General features: G+C 37.5%; 1 protein-coding gene across 1 annotated transcript in view; it reads left to right on the forward strand.

The window, feature by feature from the left end:
• Positions 1-19,348, forward strand: part of DPP10 (dipeptidyl peptidase like 10) — a 303,866-nt gene that overhangs the window by 191,706 nt on the left and 92,812 nt on the right. The window lies entirely within an intron of this gene.

Genomic DNA, 19,348 nt, shown 5'->3' on the forward strand with positions numbered 1-19,348 from the left:
TCTTCCTGTCATTTTTTTTTTTCAGTATTGCTGTGATACCGTGTTCTGTTGTTTCTTTTCATCCTTCCATCCCTTTTTTTTTTCCTTATCTAGTGTTATTAAAGACAGCTGCAATATTTATGAAATGTTTTATAGTCACTTCACCTGTTTCATTTTTTCCTGATGAAAATCAAAAGCTTATCAAAGTGGTCAACATTTCAGTTTTTTTAGACTGGTTTCTTAAAATAATAATGTTTCTGGGAGTTGACAGTTATTTTTCCTTCTTTTCTCCTATCTCTCATCAAAACTTTAGCATTTCTTACCCAGCTTTTATGAGATAAAATTAAGAAGTGTTCAAGTGTCATGGTACATACGTTCTTCAAGTTTTCCTCTACTTGTCTTCTCATTTTTAGCAAGGAATCCAAATGATATGTGATAGAAAATCTTCACATAAAGAAATTGTGGGGAAAAATATTTTTGAGAGGTTAAATCAAAATTTAAAAGTGATGAGTCTCTTCTAATTCTGGGGAATCACAAACTGACACCTTTTCTATATTTGACTTTCTTTGCTTTCCTAATCCTCAAGAGTTTGCAGGATTCATGTGATTCCCATTGTCTGTGCTTGGCCATCCTCTCCAACCTCTCCACTTTCTCACACTGTTTCCAGGATGCACTTCAGGTTTTTTATGGAATTAGCAAGCCACCATTACTAAGTATAATGGGTTCACAAATACTGTCATCACACATGATGAGAGGCCATTATATGATTACAGGTTTTACATGCAGTGCAGTTGCCAATTCAACCTTTTGTGTTCTTGCCTCTTTCACACAGGGTTTCTCTTCAAGCACTGTTTTATAACAGTTGCTCCCAGCTTTCTCACCATCTGTTGCCAAATCTTTTTTTTTACGTTTTTTTTTCGTATGTAATATCTATTCTTTCTTTTACTTTAGCTTCTTACCTGTGTTTTGTTCACCTGCCACCTTGATAAACATATTTGACTCATACTTGTGTATTTCTTAGGAAGCTGTCTGTGCTGAAGGCAGATGTTATTTAATGATGCAGAATTGATTAATCGTAAGACAATGGACGTGGGGTTTATTTATCCAGTCTATTTAACATTGTATCTCTGGTGTGAATTGCAGCATAGACAAGATACAGAAGATATGCAATCCCACAGTAGGCAGAAGAGGTTAATTTTTTAATTATTTCTTTAGTTAACCTAAACTTTGTCTGACTTAGCATGAATCAGCCTTAGAAACCTGCAGACCTGCCTTGCCCTTGAAGTCCAGAGGGTAAAAAAAGACAGCATTTCTGTTAAGACGAATTTGACCTAACAACCTTGACAATATCCTATTAAGCCAGGGAGCTAATTTCTTTATTTTTCCTAGGTTATGGGTGGTTGTAACTGGCTGTTTGCAGTTTCCTAAATGCCTGCCTTTTTTTTCATGCATTCATGTTATAGTTCATTGAACTAACCCTACAAGTGCATCATCTTCTGTGCCACTGTAGTGTTCTTCAACTGTTCATGTGTATGTTAAACAGTCAGTGTTGGCTGTGGTGTGTGTTAGAAGTTATGTCCCGTAGTAAAGACTGTGACCTGTTTGACTGATGTGAATAGTTCATATTATTAATAGTAAATACTTCCACAAACTAATGATAAAGTTGCATTAATTTGTAATGTTCTATTAAGATACACATTACATTATAAAATACATACTAATTCTATTAAGATACACATTACATTATAAAATACATACTAAGTCCAAGAGCAAGGACTTTTGGGTTAAAATTTTAGAGGCATTGAGGACATATCATAAAACAAATATGTTCTGCTACAGTAGTAATTATACCTTGGTTATAGGAATAATTTAGTATAATAAAGCCATGTACCTTGGTTTTCTTGAATGCAGGTTAGAATGCACCTGGACAAATTGCAGTGATAAGAGAGAATTAAAAATGAAACTCTGGGTGAATTTTAATGGTAATTTTGTACAAGTTCTGTTCTCATTATTCTCTATGAGCTTTATATACTACGGCATTTCTGCCTTTTTTTTTTTCAGTGTTTCTGTATGTTTATGCATTTTTAATGTCTTCTGGTTTAAATGTTTCAAATAATCTGTTTCATTGTCACCTGTAATGTATGGGAAAAGAATATGTGCTTCATCAAATTAGAAGTAGAGTTCAACCAAATTTAAATTATTTTGAGAGTCTACAAGCTATAACCATCATGTACAAAGACAGAATTTCTAATTTGTAGGAGGTATTAACTTTGAAGTTGACATTTCCTTTCTCTAGCAATGATTGCAACTACATATTCTGCATAAATGGCATATTACATAAAGTGAAAGTTTAATTTTAAGGGGAAACTTAATTGAATATTTCTGTTTGATTAATAATCAAGGAGCAGGAACATCATATTTTATTTTAGACAAGCTATGTAAAGGATGTTGAAATACTACTGCCAGTGAATTAAACATGGTGCAATGTGAAGACTTGCTTTCTGTCACTGTGTTTCTCATGACAGTGCATAGCTGTGACCTTGCTATATTGATTTCTGCTGTATGTGGTACTAAAGGCATAGTCCAGGTCACACAAGATACATGTTGCAAGGGTTTTACTACAGATTCTCTCAGTTGGTTGTGGAGATGCTATCTTCAGTTTAGTCAATGTAACACTATTGCCTAAAGGAGTAATACAACAGCTTTATTTAACTAAGTGAAAGCGTACTGAAATTGTGAAAAGGCTCAATGTAGTCCTTTCCTCAAGCTACCTGAAGAATAAAAGACCCAGAAATTTCAAAATCAAGGGGCCTAATTCAGATCTAATAAAAAATAATGTGAATCCAAAATAATGACAGAGAGCTCAGTAAAATCACTCCACGAGGAAGCACCAATAAGAAACAAGCTGATTGTGATTTTTTTTTTTCTTTTTTTAATATCTCAGATTTTCAGCTCTCTTTGTTTAAAATCAAAGGCACTTAAGGCTTTTTTTTTTTTTTTCCTGTCGGTCATTACAGATTAGTGAAATCCGACCATGTTCTTTCAGCCACAGTGACATCTCCAATGCCAGACACACATCCTTTTCTCTGGGCAGACAGTTTTTGGCATGTAGTTCCCAGATGATTATTGCATCACTCAGCAAGCTGTTCCTGAGCACACACAACTAGTGCATGTACAGGACATTTTTACCAGCAAAGATATTTTACGTAATATTTGATGTGTGGGAATTAAAGCAAAAAATGCTACTGAAAATTCAAATGGATGTTAATGGACAAAATATGCTTAGTAGTTACTTCACTGAGCAAGAAACTTAAACATCCTTCTAACAAAACTGTGCTCTCTAACTTGTAACTGGGAGTAATCGGTGTCAGGCTTTGTGTTGTATAAGATGTGGATCTCCAAAAAGTGATGTGTTTTACGATGTTGTTGTAAGGTATTATTTCAATAATTAAAATTTTTATGAGTAACCAAAAGCACTTTTAAGAAGTGCTTCAGTTTTCCTTAGAAGTTTCTGTCCAAAAGATTACCTTAGTACTTTGGGCTAACGTCTCACAGAGTTACAGATGTAGATGTGGTGAGATGGGATCATAATCTTATCCCCAACATAGTCCTATGTGATTTTCTTTTCTTTTCTTTTTTTTTTTTTTTTTTGACTCATTAGGTACAAAAAAATGAGTGGGGTCCAATTTCTAGCACTAAAAGATATGAGGCACAGTAGAAAATTGTTTTTGATTTTTTTGAATATTATTCAGCTTCACAGGCTGGTGCTTGTAAATGGATACCAGTTGTCTTACAAAGTTTAATATTTCTGGAAATAGCCATATTTAATAGAGCATTAGCACTGCTTGATATTTTGATAAATGAAACTGCCCTCATGATGATGCTTTTCAATCTTCACCTTAGGAAACTTGTACTTGCTAGCATATTTGCACTATACCTTCTTGCTGTAAAAATTGAAATAGAAGCCTCATAATTCATCTGAAATGTATGTCAGGACTCCCAGTGCATAAGAATAGCCTGATGGTGCTGCATGTGAAGGAGGAGAAGCTTCTGAACTTTTCAGTAGGGGATTGAATGTATATTATAGCAAATAGATCATTTTAAATTAGTGTTCTGTACATGTAGTGTAGAGTGTATTTTTATTTATGCATAAATTGCCTCCCAACACAATTCAAAAGCTCAATCTTAGGCTTAGCAATGAACATTTCGAAAAAAGTAAATTAGTATCTTCACAGAGAAGAAATATATTTTATTATAGAATCACCTACTGTTGCCACTATAATTATGGCTTTGTCAGTATTTCTGTGAAAACTCTATCTTTAAGGGGTTTAGGAAAAAAACCTTTTTCATAATTAGATGTAGCACAGCCTGCAGCATAGTAGGCAGTGTCTCAGCCTGAGGTATGTCCTGCGCTTAGTGCTCTGAAGAGACAAGTTTGACCTTTCTCCTGTGGAAAGTCACACAGGAGTTGTCAGGAGATTCCCAGAGATGCTGGCTTTTCTTTTCAAGTAGCATTTTTATTATCTTAAGCAGGAACCATCATGTCTTAAATACTTTTAACAGAAATCTTTTCTTGCCAACAGTATCAGTCACTGGAATCCAGGTCATGCCTGTTCCTTCAGGGCTGGCAGTGGCAGAGCAGAGGAAGAACTGGCCTCCTCGCATGGTGTCCAGCCACACTGATGGGTGTTTCATATGACAGTGACCCTAAAGCAGGGTCTGCTTGCTACAGGGCATGGCTGCTCATACGTACATCTCATACATACAGAGCTTTCTAGCTGGAGTTTGTATCTTGCATGTGTTAATGCAAATTCTCAGCTATTTCCATGTCCAACAATTCTAATTTCGATAGTGGCCTTGACATCTGTGTGAAACAATACTGAAAAGGAGCCCTTGAAAATGCTGCCTGTGTACTATTAGACTATTACATTAATAAGGAAAAGTAGAGTTTTGCATGAAAACCATTCTGTGAGCTGAATATGAGCTGGCAGTGTGCCCAGATGGCCAAGAAGGCCAAAAGTGTCATGGCTAGTACCAGAAACAGTCTGGCCAGCAGGAACAGGGCAGTGATTGTCCCCCTGTACTCAGCACTGGTGAGGCTGCACCTCAAATACTGCATTCAGTTTAGGGCCCCTCACTACAAAAAAGAAACAGCATTGGGGTTGTTTAATCCGTAGAAAAGGATGCTGAGGGAAAACTTCATTGCTCTATCTAACTACATGAAAGGAGGCTGTAGAGGGATGGGGGTTGGTCTCTTCTCCCAAGTTACAGTGTGATAGTCCAAGAGGAAATGGCCTCAAGTTTCTCCAGGGAAGGTTTAGATTAGATATTAGAAAAAAATTCCTTGCTGGAAGGGTTATTAAGCACTGGAACAGGCTGCCCAGGGAAGGGGTGGAGTCACCATTCCTGGAGGTGTTTCAAAGACATGTAGGTGTGGCACTTAGGGTCATGGTTTAGTGGTGGATTTGGAAGTGCAGGGTTAATGGCTGTACTTGATCTTAAAGATCTTTTCCAACCTAGAGGATTCTATTATTTCTTTGCCTTCCTTACAATAAACTAAATACGGCATATCTGCAATTGGCTATGTATTGCTGTTTTAGCTTACAAATCTACAAGCTGTTGCTATATCCACTGGCACAGGAAAGATACATTATTCAGTCTAAATATTTTCTTCAACAAAAGTGCATATATATTACAACAGTAGTAGTTGATCCTGTAAATTACAAAATTTAATTTAATTCATATTTCAAAGTTATCTATTGGTCCAACAGATTATATAAGTTTGTGAGAAAATTTGAAAGTATTAAGTGGATGGTATTTGACCACATAGACTTTCTGCTTTAAAACAATTACTTTAATTTGCATCTCTTCTTCAGCTGGCGATCTTTGTAGTCTGTAACCACCTTGTGGTTCCTAAGAAGCATTTGTGAAACTAAAAGGTTGAGAACTGGAATAAAAGTGAGGTTTAAAAATGGGATGGAAAACCAGACCCACTCCAAGTAAGATTACCGTGGAATTATTGACAAACACATAGTTAGTGTCAATGCCCTGTTGTCTCACAATATTATTGTAATGTGAACAAAATTTAAAGCAGGGAAATAATAATTAGAAATTTAAGAAAAAAAAACATTGATCCTTACTACTTAAATTTGCTTGCCTGATTGCAGATTATAGTAAGCCAAGAGTGTTTGTCAGGATAAACATAGGTGCAGATTAAAAATTTTATTGACTGTAGGATTTGTAAAAAACAAAAGCCATTCAGGGAATTCTGAATAATCAACTAATCAAAATGTTATTTTACTTGGGTTTATAATTGCAAAACCTGCTCCTGTTGCTGGGATTTGGACTCACTGAAGGGCCTAAACTAAATGAGAAAATCATATAAAGCTATCCTTCATCCTTAATAGAGAGTTTTCATTTGTGTGGTCTTATAAGCAGGTAGATTCATGTCTGTTTCCTGCCACTCATTTGGAGTGAAGGTCTAGGAAATTCTAACACAGAATGGAAATTTTTCATCCTCACCCACACTGCTGTATCCTGGTTAATTTTCTCACAATTTCTACATTGGCCAAATATTGTGTGGGATCATCTTGGTGATAAGATGCCAAGTTAAAGATACCAGGACATTTTATCTTGTTTCCTGGGAAATCAAGCTCTGATTACTGTGAGCAAAATAGGGTACCTGAATCTGAAAGGTGTTACCTGCAGGCTTGTGCAGAAGGGAGGCTGAGTAAGCTCAGAAGTTTCTAGAAATTGTTTTCCACTCTCAGCAGGCCTGTGTTTCAGTGCAGAAGAAACCTACCTTCTCTAGAAACTGCTAAAGAAAGAAAAGGGAGGAAGGAGTTAGGAGGAAGGAAAAATAAGAGGGAAAAGGTGCAGCAAGCATCATCTTTCTGTAGGCAGTGACTAAGAGAAAAGAGAAAGACAAAACTGAGAGAAAGAAAGAAAAAAGGAAACTAAACATGAGAAACCAAGATAAGTACAAACAGTGGAACTATGAAAGGGTAAGGCATAGACGTAAAAAGGATAAGGCACAGAAAAAGTTCAGAGACTCTAAATAATGTAATCAATGAACTTAATTTCGAAGTCATGTAATTTAGTAGAATTTACAATGAGGCAATCAGACTGCAGCACCTTGGAGCTATCATCATGATGTGCATTTTGTTCTAACTGCAATATTAATGTGGGTGCGTAAGGTAACAGAGAAGACTGCCTGCAATTTCTCCTTATGGTTACCTAATGACTTCAAAACAGTGATTTTAACATAACAGAATGGCCATAGCTACATTATTGTTTGATGAGTTTAATCTCCAAATAAGATAGGCATTTCAGGCAAGATGCATGACCCACTCAGTCCCTCCACAGCTGGCTGCATGCCCTGTGGTGCTGTGGTGGTGCAGAGGGCCTGCAGGTCCTCTCCAGGCGACTTCATCCACAAAGCCAATGCAAAGCCTGGGGTAACTAGTTGGTGGGGTGGTTGCAGAACTGCAACACTGCAGTGTCTGGAAGAGTCTCTCAGAAAAAGTAAGCTTAAAAAATAAGATTATTGTTTGTTTATTTTAAATTTAGTTTTCTTTTTAATTGTACATTTGTTTTCACAAAATCCAAGAAAGGCTTTGTGTTAGTGTATGGCAAAGCAGCAGGGAGGAAAAGGAAGATGCAGAGTTGCTTTCAGAGCAGACATGCTCCATCATGTTCCAGGGTCAGATGGCTGGGTCACGGAGAAGTGCCTCTTCTTTTGTGAGCTTTGGTTCAAGGGGTGAAGAAAGAGGAATTAAAGTTCTTCCACTTCTCCGTCAGGGATCATTACATGTCAGACATTCCAATAAAACAGTTCGTTCTTTCTGGAGAGCTAAATGTGAAGTTATAAAGACATTCACAAGTACAATTTTCGTCCTTAATTGATAATGGCATTTGAGTGTTACCAAAAAGAGTGTTAATGAGTGATTAAAAATTAGCACAATTTCGTTTTTTAAAGCCCACTCGCTGTTCACAATTTGCAGCATGCATTTAGATATTAGTAAAACAATCAAATAATGAGGAAAGGATCTTAACTAGGAGGAAGGGAAATCCTAAAGAGGACTATTCAAAACAGAGATGTGAACTCATTTGCTTTATTTTAGTGATTGCCTAAACAAAACAGTATTTACTGGTGCTGTATCTCTGGCTATAGAAAGATGGGCTGACTGTAGATTATGACAGTGAGTGACTTGATAGTTTCCTTAAGAGGATTTTCAAAACATACAGAAATTATGGATGTGATGTGTCAATCACTGCCATTAGCACGAGGTTGGCAAGCTCAAGTTATGTGATTATAATGGTCACTTTTGGCCTTAGAAAAAAGAAAAGTATAATGCTGTTCTCTGTAATTAATTTCTGGTACAGAAACTCTAATTTCTGAGCTCTGTTTAGTACTCTGAAATTCCAGAAACTGGATATCTTTTCCAGTTCTGTTTATGGCCTGTGAAAAAGGGTGTTTTCTTAGAAGTACCTCTTGAGATCGCAAATAATCAGTTTGTACAGTTTATCTTTACTTCTAATCCTTAAATTACACTCTCACTCTAACTAAAATCACTTAAAGTGGCTTTCCTGAGTACAGGAGGACACAGCTCTGTAAAATGGCATTGCAATTTGTAAAGAAAGCACTTGGGAGAGAAAATGTATACTGAAATTGGCCAGTACTACTTCTACGTTCTGTATATCTTGAGGACTCTATTTATTCTGTGGTAATAAGCAGAATTAGTAGCTGATTAAGATACTGTTAAATGTGAGTAAGGCTGCCATAGCCTGAACTTGTAATAGAATAAATGAAAGACAGAAGTGTAGGCTGAAAATGTAATATTAAAACTTCCAGGGCCAGTACTTCAATGTTTAATAGCTTGTTCTTTCTTTTGTTGTAGATTAAAATCCCCAGCTAAATAACTGTCCATTTCATACTAATTTTCATGAGGCAAGGCATTTTTAGTAATCCTGTCCTAATTAAAACTACAAGTTTTTGAGTAACGCTGCCCAATGCTTTCCTAATTTTGAAATCAGTTCACATCACTGGAATCATTGCCATGAACTTGCTGGTATTGGCAATTATGTATACGCTATTGGTAAACATTTCAACAGAGAAGTAGTATTTTAGGGCAGCTCACAGATGACACAGGAGGCAGACTTTTTTCAAAACAACCTTAACTCAGGTTCATTTTGATCCCAAGTCTGCCACTGAGAAGAATTGAACAGGTGTGCTGGGTTCAGCAGTAGCAGTCATTTTTTTCCTTCTTAGTCGCTGGTGCAGTGCTGTGGTTTTGACTTTCGGCCTGGGAACAACACTGATAACACCGATGCTTTTAGTTGTTCCTACATAATGTTTACTCCAGCCAAGGACTCTCTGAGTATCAGGCTCTGCCAGGGAGGAGGGGAAGCTGGGAGGAAGCAGAGATCGGACACCTGACCCAAACCAGCCAAAGGGGTATTCCATACCACAGCACATCATGCATAGGATGTAAAACTGGGGGCAGTTACCCAGAAGGGCGAGATCACTGCTCAGGTCGGACTGGGTATCGGTTGGTGGGTGGTGAGCGATTGTATTCTCTTCCCTTGTTATTTCTCTTATCATTATTATTATTGGTGGTAGCAGTAGTAGTTTTGTGTTATGCCTTAGTTACTGGACTGTTCTTGTCTCATCCTGTGGGAGTTACATTCTTTCAATTCTCCTCCCCACCCCTCTGGGAGCAGGGGGAATAAGAAGAAGGGGATTGAGCGAGCGGCTGCATGGTTCTGAGTTACCAGCTGGGCTTAAACCACGACATGTTATGTGCAGCTGTGGGCATGTGTAAAAGAATATATCTGGCACAACATAGGATGTATCAGGAACGTGCTACTGTTTTTCCCTGTTCCTGCTGCAGGGGAGAGTCAGGCCATACCCGAGATTCTCTTCTTCCAGGAATTCTTTATTGCATTTAAGATATTTCATTTCACAGGAAAGGCAAACACGCATCTTGGACATGGTTACCACAGTAATCCTTGAAAACTCAGAATGGCATTTGCATTTTTTTGCATAGTCCTTTCATCTTCTGCAAAATGGGGTGTATGCTATGTAACTGTGAGTACCTATGGTAATTTCACATCTTTCTCTTTGATTTCCTAAGATCGTAAGAGTATATGCAGACTGTTTTATATAATGGTTGACTTAGTGAGTATGGTGTCATCAAAGATAAACCTTTAATTTCAATTCTCTGAAGCTACTAATGTTTCACTCTTTGCAGATGGAACATTAAATATATATACATACTCAGTTTTCCTTTTTTTGTTTCTTCTTTTATAACTGTTTGTATCATTATTTTCAGATGTGCCCAAAATGAAATTGAAGCTTTTAAAAATAAATTATTGCAGTAAATGTCATCTAACCAGTTTGTAGCTGATTGTGTCTGATGAAGGACTGCAGAATATGTGATGACATGAGTGTATGCATATGCATATGTAGGGAGCTCTGCTCTGTCCACATTGTCCTGTCCTTGAGAAGAGAATTCATAAACAGTGTTCCTTCTTGCCTCTGTGGAAAAAAGGATGAGTTCTTTACTCCAACCCAGACAAATCTCAGGATCATTTTGTTAGGCTCTGAGCCATGGGCTGGTAGTAGTGTGCAGACTTAATAGTGATTCAGGTAATCCCAAGGAACCAGTGCTGCTGCTCGTGCTTTGAGAAGTCTTTTGCTTCTGTGCCACATCCTGTCAGCTGTCTTCCCTCTCTGCCTCAGCAAGTTTCCTAGATTTGTTCTCAGAAATAGCAGAACTGGTTTTCTTGAAGCCAGTAATAAGGAAAAGCAAATACAGTGTTTGCTGGAAGCCCCCTGTACTGAAAAAAAGGTCAATGAAAATACTGATGTTCAAAGTCTGCCAGTCCTAAGCATGTAAAGCAGTGTTTCAAGAGGTACCAATAAACTGTACCTATGGGCAAATATTATATAAAACAAGTTCTAGACCTCTGTAAAATATGTTTGAAAATGAAGTTCTTCCTCACAGTCATAGAATAAGTTTTCAACATACCTGCTTTACTTAATTTTTTAAGTTTGAAAGGTCTTTTAATTTGAAATCAGATGCAGATTGTTTCTTGTGTCGGCATAAAGTTTACAAAACAAAAAAAAAAAAAAAACAACAAAAAACAAAACAAATGTGGGCAAACCCATTGACCTTATCCTGTTCTTAGAGTGCTTTCTCCACTTCCCTTTCAGCTCTTTGTATAAAATCTCACACATTGAGATTTCCACAACTCTGGAAAGTTATCAATCAACTTTACTGTGTAATTGTAGGAGATGTTTCTGTAAATGTCAGGTATTATCAGAGCACAGCACATTTAGAAGAACTCGGACTGAATAACCCCAAGGTTATATGCATTTAAATCTGACTTCATTATACAAGACAGAATATCTCTTTCTGAAAAGGTCTGTGATTTTTTTTTCCTTATAAGTTGCTATGCTTTAAAATCAGTAGAAAAAAAGCACTTAAAAGCAGAGCCATGAGGGCCAGAGCTGCACAAAGCATTGATATTGTATGTGTTTATGTAATAGTGAGATGCAATACTGTGTTATTCATTATGCCAAAAACTACCTCTTCAAGAAAAGACTAATTTCTTCCCTGGTAAGACTGACAAAACAAGAATTAGTTATTTATCGATATAAAATCTTCCGATTTAGTATTGTGTGTCACCTGGCTTGAAAGTAAATTTGTACAGAAAGGTGTCCCTCTGAGTCCAATTTAGAATTACTTGGATCTTTGAAATGTCCCTGAAGTGGCTGAGGAAGCTCTCCTGAGGTTGGCTTTGAAACGAGGGAGAGCAAAAGTCAAAACAGGCCAGAGGAGGCATATCTGAGCCGCATCTCTGCTGCCCAGACTGATCAGTGCATGAGCAGCTCCTACCGGCGGTCTCCAGCTGAGGACCCCACTGTATGCTCTGTCTTTTCCTGCAGCTGGCTGTGAACCACAGTGGGAATCCTTGGAAGTTTTTTTTCCTTGGGGTGCGTAAGCAGTGGTCTCTGGGGTGAGCAGGTCTCTGGTGCAGCACGTCTTCAGATCTCGGTGGGCACAGAGAGTGTCTGCTAGAGGCAGGGAGAAAACACCCCTTCCTGGACACCAAGATGCTTGTGGCAGCTGGCAAGTATGGCACCATGGTTGCTGCCTTTTGAGCAGCATTTGAAAGGGCAGCAGTGATTGCTGGGGCATGGCATGTGTAGGTGCGGTAGGACTGAGCGTCTTCAATAGAGGAGAGCAGAAGTTCAGCTGTTAGGGGTATCAGCTGTATTTTGTGTGTGATAGCAGAGCAATTTAGCACCTGTTTCAAAACAGTGATTTTCTTTATTATTTTTTTTCCCTCCATATGGGTAATTTATTGTAAAATGGACACCTCTAGTAGTAGTCAATAACTGAGTTTCTTCCAGTGATTCTTCTTCCCCCATGGCTTCAATATTGGGCTGCAGCTTACATTTTGCCTATGATCCGCTTTGCAAACCTGAGTGCTGTTTTACATCTGGCTCTTAAATGATAGTGAAAAAGACATGCTGTATTCACACAGGATTCCAGCTATTAATGAAATTCCAGAAATTAATGACATTTGATCACATGATGCAGTTAAACTTTTAACTTCTGTCAGAATTGTGATGCACAGGTGCTTAGCTGAGCCACAGCACATGCAGCACAATTGCTATAAGCTGCCAGGTCTGTAATTGCAGAGCAATGTTATGGTTTTGTCCTCATTCTTTTATTTGCAGTTTATTTGAGCAGTGGCTAGAAATCAAGTCTGTTTCCTATTTTCAAATATCACCTTCTTTATTTGCTTTTTCATGGGCCTTGCTGGAAGCTTGCAGAAAATGTGTAACCCAAAGAAAGAATCAAATGCCCTATGCTGAACTTTGTGCAGAAATAGAATCGTGGAAGCAAGTAGACAAAATCAAATGCAATAGCTAGGGGTGTGAAAGGTATGTATTAATTGCACTGCAGATTGTGGGTAGAGGATGCTTGGGAGATCACTCTACCTCCCCACCTGGCACCATGGCCATCTCTCCACAGTGCATGTTCAAGTACAAGAGAGGAGGAAGAGAAGGAACAAGGAAGTTGTTCACTTTGGTTTTATGTCAGTGTGTAGTTATGGCATGGCCAGGACATACAGTACCTAGCATCTGTGAAGTCTCCTGGGATGACTGAGTGATAGTAGAGTCATTCATGATAATGAAAGGCAAAATAATGAAAAAGTCAATCTGTATCACAGAGAGAGAAGGAACTGCAAATAAGTGAAGGCTAAAGTGTTGTCTCTTTTTCTTCAGAGTTCACAAGCTAGGTTAGCCGTGACCTGATAGTTAACACATTTAATGTCAGCAACAAATGGGTAAGAACTTAGCATAAGATAGTGAAATAAAAGGTTAGACTTGTGTCTTGGTCCTGATAAATACTGCTGTCGGGAAGTAGCTGAGGTAACTGTGATTATTTTTTATCTGTGAAGACATATGGAAGATAGACAAGATCCATAAAACTGAAAAAGAAAAACGATTGTCTTCCCCCAAAAGAAAGCAAACAGGAGGTTCTGGGGAAATTTGGCGGAGAGACAGATTGATTTTTAGGCAGGAGTTATAGTTAAATTGCTTGAAAGTACCTAGAAATTAACAAGGCAGTAGGTAACTTGCAACATCCATCTGTAAAGTTCAAATTGTAACAAATCATAATATCATCAAATGGTTTGGGTTGGAAGGGACCTTCAAAGATCATCTAGTTTAACCCCTGTGCCATGGGCAGGGATCAGTCAAATTTCTCTCTGTAATTCTACAAAAAACCTGGTGAGTTGAAAAGGAGCAGCCATGGCATTGCCATCAGGGAGCTGAGGCAATGTGGTCTAAATGGAACCACTGTAAGTAAAAGTACTTGGAGTACTTGGAGTGAATGCTGGCAAAAAATGGTTCACTGTCAAAGAAGGTGGATTTATGGTTCATAAGACTCTGGCCAGAGACCAGTGATATTCCAGTGATTTTCCTTAATGAACAAGGAGTAAATTTTTTTACATCTGCAGATTATAGCAAACTGGGTTACTGGCAGCAAGGTTAGAATTGAAAGCTATATGAAAAAATTGGAGAAGTGCTTTGAATATGTGGAATATGATTCAGTAGCTAAAAAGGCAAACTCTTGCACTTAGTTGGGAATAACTGTAGTAAACCAATACTGTATTTGTTTACTAGATTATATATATATATATATATACAAGTGTATGATAAACAGTAGTATTGTAGAAAACAATGTGGGGATATGGGGCAGGTCACAAATTGAACATACAAAAATGATGTCTTAATATTTGGGGGGGGGGATATCACACTTCAGTTTGAGCATGGAATTTTGAAAATGATAATTTCAGTTAAGAAAGTATTATATTTCCTTAGCCTCAATAAAAGAAGGCTGGAGATGTAAGTCTTCAGATATGTAAATGGTTCCTGTAAATAGTGAGATGGTAAACATTTTTTCTTTTATATGCTTTTGTGGTAGGAGAAGTAATAGAATTAACTTGTAGCTAAGGAGGTTTAGATTGAAATGAAGAGAAACCTTTCTAATTGTAAAGAGAGTTAAAAACTGCAATGAATTCCTTAGAAGGCTTGTAGAGTTTCCACTTTTTTTGTAACCTGGTTAAACCAGTATCTTCTGTATGCTTTAGGGGCAGCTCATTCTCTCTTGAGGTGAGATATGGCTGCATCTCAGATTTTTCTATCATTTCTGTATTAAGTATTCATATTGTGGATACTTGATCTCATACTGCTTAGTATTACAGTCCCCTACTCACTCTGTTTCAGTGCAGAAGATAATCCAATAACAGAGAAAGTCTATCTGCGCACATCTTTGAGACTTAGCAAATTCATTTTACCTATTGATTGCAAAACCTATTTAAGTATGATCAGAATATTGATCAGTTCTCCTGCATTAGCAGATAGGGCTGTGAGATTCCAGTTTCTTTACCTGACTGAGCTCCCTTCTTACAATAGCTGTTAGAAATATCTGTTAGAAAAACAGATATTAAGTCATCTGATACAACATGAAGGAAAAACCACATCATGATTGGGAAAATTAAGTCAATAGGAGGAATTAAAAAATTGCCAAAAGAAGTAACTCAGAAGATCATGAAGTAAGCGCTATTTTCATTCATCCATAAATGGAAAACTGAGTTTAGAGCTGAAATTCAGTAACAGTTCTAAAATTTATTGGTGCCTATCCTACTGAAAATAATGTGCTGTCGTTTAAGCCCTGCCAGTAACTGAGAACCATGCAGCCACTCACTCACTCCCCCTCTTCCTTCCCACTCGCAGAGGGATTAGAACTGAAAGCATGTAAATACTGTGGGTTGGGAAAAAAGCAGTCCAATAACTGAAGTATAATACAAAATTACTACTGCTACCACCAATAATAATGATAATGATAAGGGAAATAATGGGATGAGAGAATATAAAACTCAAAGGGGAAGAAAAAAAACCCAACAACAATAAACACAAATGATGCACAATACAATTGCTCGCTGCCCACCGATCAATACGTGCTGTGGTGTGGAATACCCCTTTGGGTAGTTTGGGTCAGGTGTCCTGTCTCCTGGCTTCCCGTGCCCCTCCTCCCTGGCAGAGCATGAGTCTCAAAAGTCCTTGATCAGAGTAAACATTACTTAGCAACAACTAAAAACATCGGTGTTATCAGCACTGTTCTCAGACTAAAGTCAAAAACACAGCTCTGCACCAGCTACTACAAAGGAGAAAAATAACTGCTGCTGCTGAACCCAGGACATAAAGTACGTTGCTATGTTGATAGAACATTTGTATTTGTGAATTGTGATGTTAGTGTTAGGTGGCTCTTATTTTTTATTACGAGCAAATATTTAGTTAAAGTAAAATGAAGTTGCATGTGGAAAGTCCACCAAAGAATGTCAAGTTCCACACTTCCCCTTCCCCCCCCCCCCCCCCCCCCCGAAAAACCCGAAAAAGGTACTTTTGAACTCTTCGTTAGGGACTATAGTGACAGGACAAGGGGGAATGGGTTTAAGCTTAAACAGGAAGTTTAGGTGAGATGAAAGGAAGAAGTTCTTTACTGTGAAGGTGGCGAGGCACTGGAATTGGTTGCCCAAGGGTGTTTGGAATACTCCATCCCTGGCAGTGTTCAAGGCCAGGTTGGGCAGAGCCTTGGGTGACATGTTTTAGTGTGAGGTGTCCCTGCCCACGGCAGGGGGGTTGGAACTTGGTGATCTTAAGGTCCTTTCCAACCCTAACTATTCTATGATTCTATGGTTAGTTTTTTGGTGTGTTTTTTTTTTTTTTTTTTTTTTTAGTCAGCACGCAGCACTTTAATACTTAAGTAATTTCATGCTAATTTAGTTAGACAAGGAATCCTCTGTCAGTGTTATAAAGTTAATAACAGCTTGTAACTTACTGCTGAAATCCTGTGGACATAGCTCTCTATGCTTAAACCATTTCTTATAATGTATTTATGGATTATAATGCAACACTTTGCTGTGTGGTGAAAATCTTTGAGAAGATGTTAAAAAATTAAATGTGTTATTAGTGTGGAATAAAATTGATAGCCTTGCTAGATACAGTCTTGATGTACACAGCATTGCAATGTCTTTGTCTCATCTTTGTATTTCAGAGTTTCAGTCACCAGAAAGGTAATTATTTGTGAAGCTCTGTGGTCAGATTAGGTGCAGTGGCCACAATGGGAAGACTAGAGAATTCTATTGTTACATTTTACAACTAATGGTGGTCTAATAGGGATTCATTCAAGTAGGAGTTATGCCAAAAATGCAAATGGAACTTTAAGAGGGTCTGCCTGGGGATACTGGAAGATGCAGGTTCTTCTAGATAAGAATAGCAATGGGCTCCTGGGTGTGGGTTCAGTTAGATCAGCTCTACCAGAATAATGCATATTTAAAGAAAGCAGTCGACTGTAGGAAGCCCCATCAGTTAATAACTGGAATGGAAGATAAGAGAGTTAAAATTTCTTCTATCAAAGCAGTTCATTAGCTGCCTGACTAGCTTTGATAGGAAAGTGTCTGCTAGAGAAAGAACTTGGTATCATTTAGTTGCCTATAACTTAGCTGTCTGATATCACTGACCCAATTTGAACAAATAAAAAAGAGAAAAAAAGAAGACATATCTAATAAGGAATAAAGTTCTTAATAGAACCTCACAAATTCCTAAACACCTAAATGAATATGCAATTAATCATATAGCTTGCACCCATATATAAACTAGCAGTAGGCCAGAGAGATCTGTAGGTATCTATAGGTAGATCTCTCAGTAATGCTGAGAGAACAATGAACTTTTTAACAAATATTGATTGTTAGGGTCACATTTAATCTCATTCCCAAAGCATCCACATGTAATCCATAGATGTCTGTGCTCATTTAATATTAGCTGGAACGGGAATGGTGCATAGTAAGGTCACTCTGTAGACTTTTACTAAACATTTATTTGTTTAATGGCAAACTGAGATCTACACATGAAATAGGTGCCTGAAATGGCTCTTTATGTTCATGAGGATAGCTGTGCTCTGTACCACTGAAGACCATGTAATTTTGTTACTGAATTCAGTCACAGAAGTTCCAGACTTTAAGAGTGCCAAAAAGGTTACACTGCTCAGTCTCAGGCCATAGAAATGGATGGAGAATATATCTGCACACTATGAGAGGGTGGAATCGTATCCTTCCTTATCACCATATCCAAAGCTTGGCTGCTTGTATTAGTCTGCACACATGGTTATTATCTTTGAGAGAAGTCTGAATCATCATATATATTTGTGATTTGTTTTCTTTTTAATCTCACCTTCCATATTGAATGTATAGATCTTAGAAGGAAAATAGAATTAAAGGGAGTTAAGTAAAAGTCATGCCAACTGCTGCAACATTAACAGAGATTCTTTACTGACTTTGCTAAATTGATGATAAATTTCTTTAAAGGAGGAGATGCTTTGGGGTAACTTGATGGTCAAGTTACAAACCAAACAAATTGTTCTCCCTCTTGAGTATGTGGCCTATGTATCACATAACTCTTATGACAAATAAAACACTTAAAAAAAAAAAACAAAAAAAAACAAAAACAACCCAACAAAAAACCGAAATCAAATATTATAAAAGAGGATATAGATGTTCAAAATGGATGCAGCTCAATATAATCCAGAGAGTTAGAAAAGAGTACAGCAACTTCAAATTTGGCCAGTGGATTATACTGAAATAGCCACTGCTTACTTTGAAATCTTAAGAGGTTTAATTTGATTAAAGTCCCATTATTATTTTTAAAAGGACAGAAATGTGAATTTTACTAGGTAGTTCTTCATATTAAAGGTTCTTAAACATTTTTATAACCCCCGCTACTGAAATTAAAAAAAGGATTGATCTGTTTTTACTCATTATGTAACCACTTTAGGTTTAATCATTTAATTCTGCCCATTGAATTACAAGGAAGATGAATAAATGTCAAATAAGCAGTTATATTACAGACTTTGCTTCACTTGGGTATGTGAGAGGAATATAAGCACTTTACACGAAGTTTTTGATATAAAATCACCTTGGTTTCTTTGGTTTGATTATGTTTCTTTACTGTGAGAGGGTGAGGCACTGGAGTGAGCTGCCCAAGGAAGCTGTGGATACCCCACCCCTGGCAGTGTTCAAGGCCAAGTTGGACAGTGCCTTGAACAACCTGATCCAGTTGGAGGTGTCCCTGCTCACAGCAGGCGCATGGAACTAGGTGATCTTAAGGTCCTTTTCTGACCCAAACCATTCTATGATTCTGTGATCTTATGGTGGCTTTAGCATGTGTAGAATGGGTAAAGGTAGCAATTTCCAAGGGCTTACATGTCAGATTTACAGAGGTATTTAAATGCCTAAAATGTGGATAAGCACCAAAGATGATTTTTAAGAATCATGATAGAAGTATGCATCTCACTGATTTATTGACATTTCATTGACTTCATCTGACACCTAAATGCAGGATTGAAAATGATGTGAAATATGGCCATGAGAGAACTGTTATTAATGTCCCTACAAAAGTGCTCCGACATAGAATAATCGGTTGAAGTTATAACCTCTCCCCCTGGGTTGCTGTTGTTCCATCTCCATGGACAAATAACTCTTTAGGATTTCATTGCGCAAATAACTGAAAATCTCCAGTTATCAATTCTTTTGTAGATATCTATCTCTCTCTCTCTCTCTCTCTCTCTCTGTCTCTGTCTCTCTCTCTCTCTCTATATATATATATATACTGCTGTCAATTAAATAGTAGTACAAACATCAGTTTACTGCCTATTTGTTTCTGGATACAAATTGCACTTTAATGAACAAAGCAAAGTTTACAGAGATCAATACAAATGTTTCATTTTCA

This window comes from Lathamus discolor, chromosome 3, assembly GCF_037157495.1.
Source record: "Lathamus discolor isolate bLatDis1 chromosome 3, bLatDis1.hap1, whole genome shotgun sequence".
Lineage (NCBI taxonomy): Eukaryota > Metazoa > Chordata > Aves > Psittaciformes > Psittacidae > Lathamus > Lathamus discolor.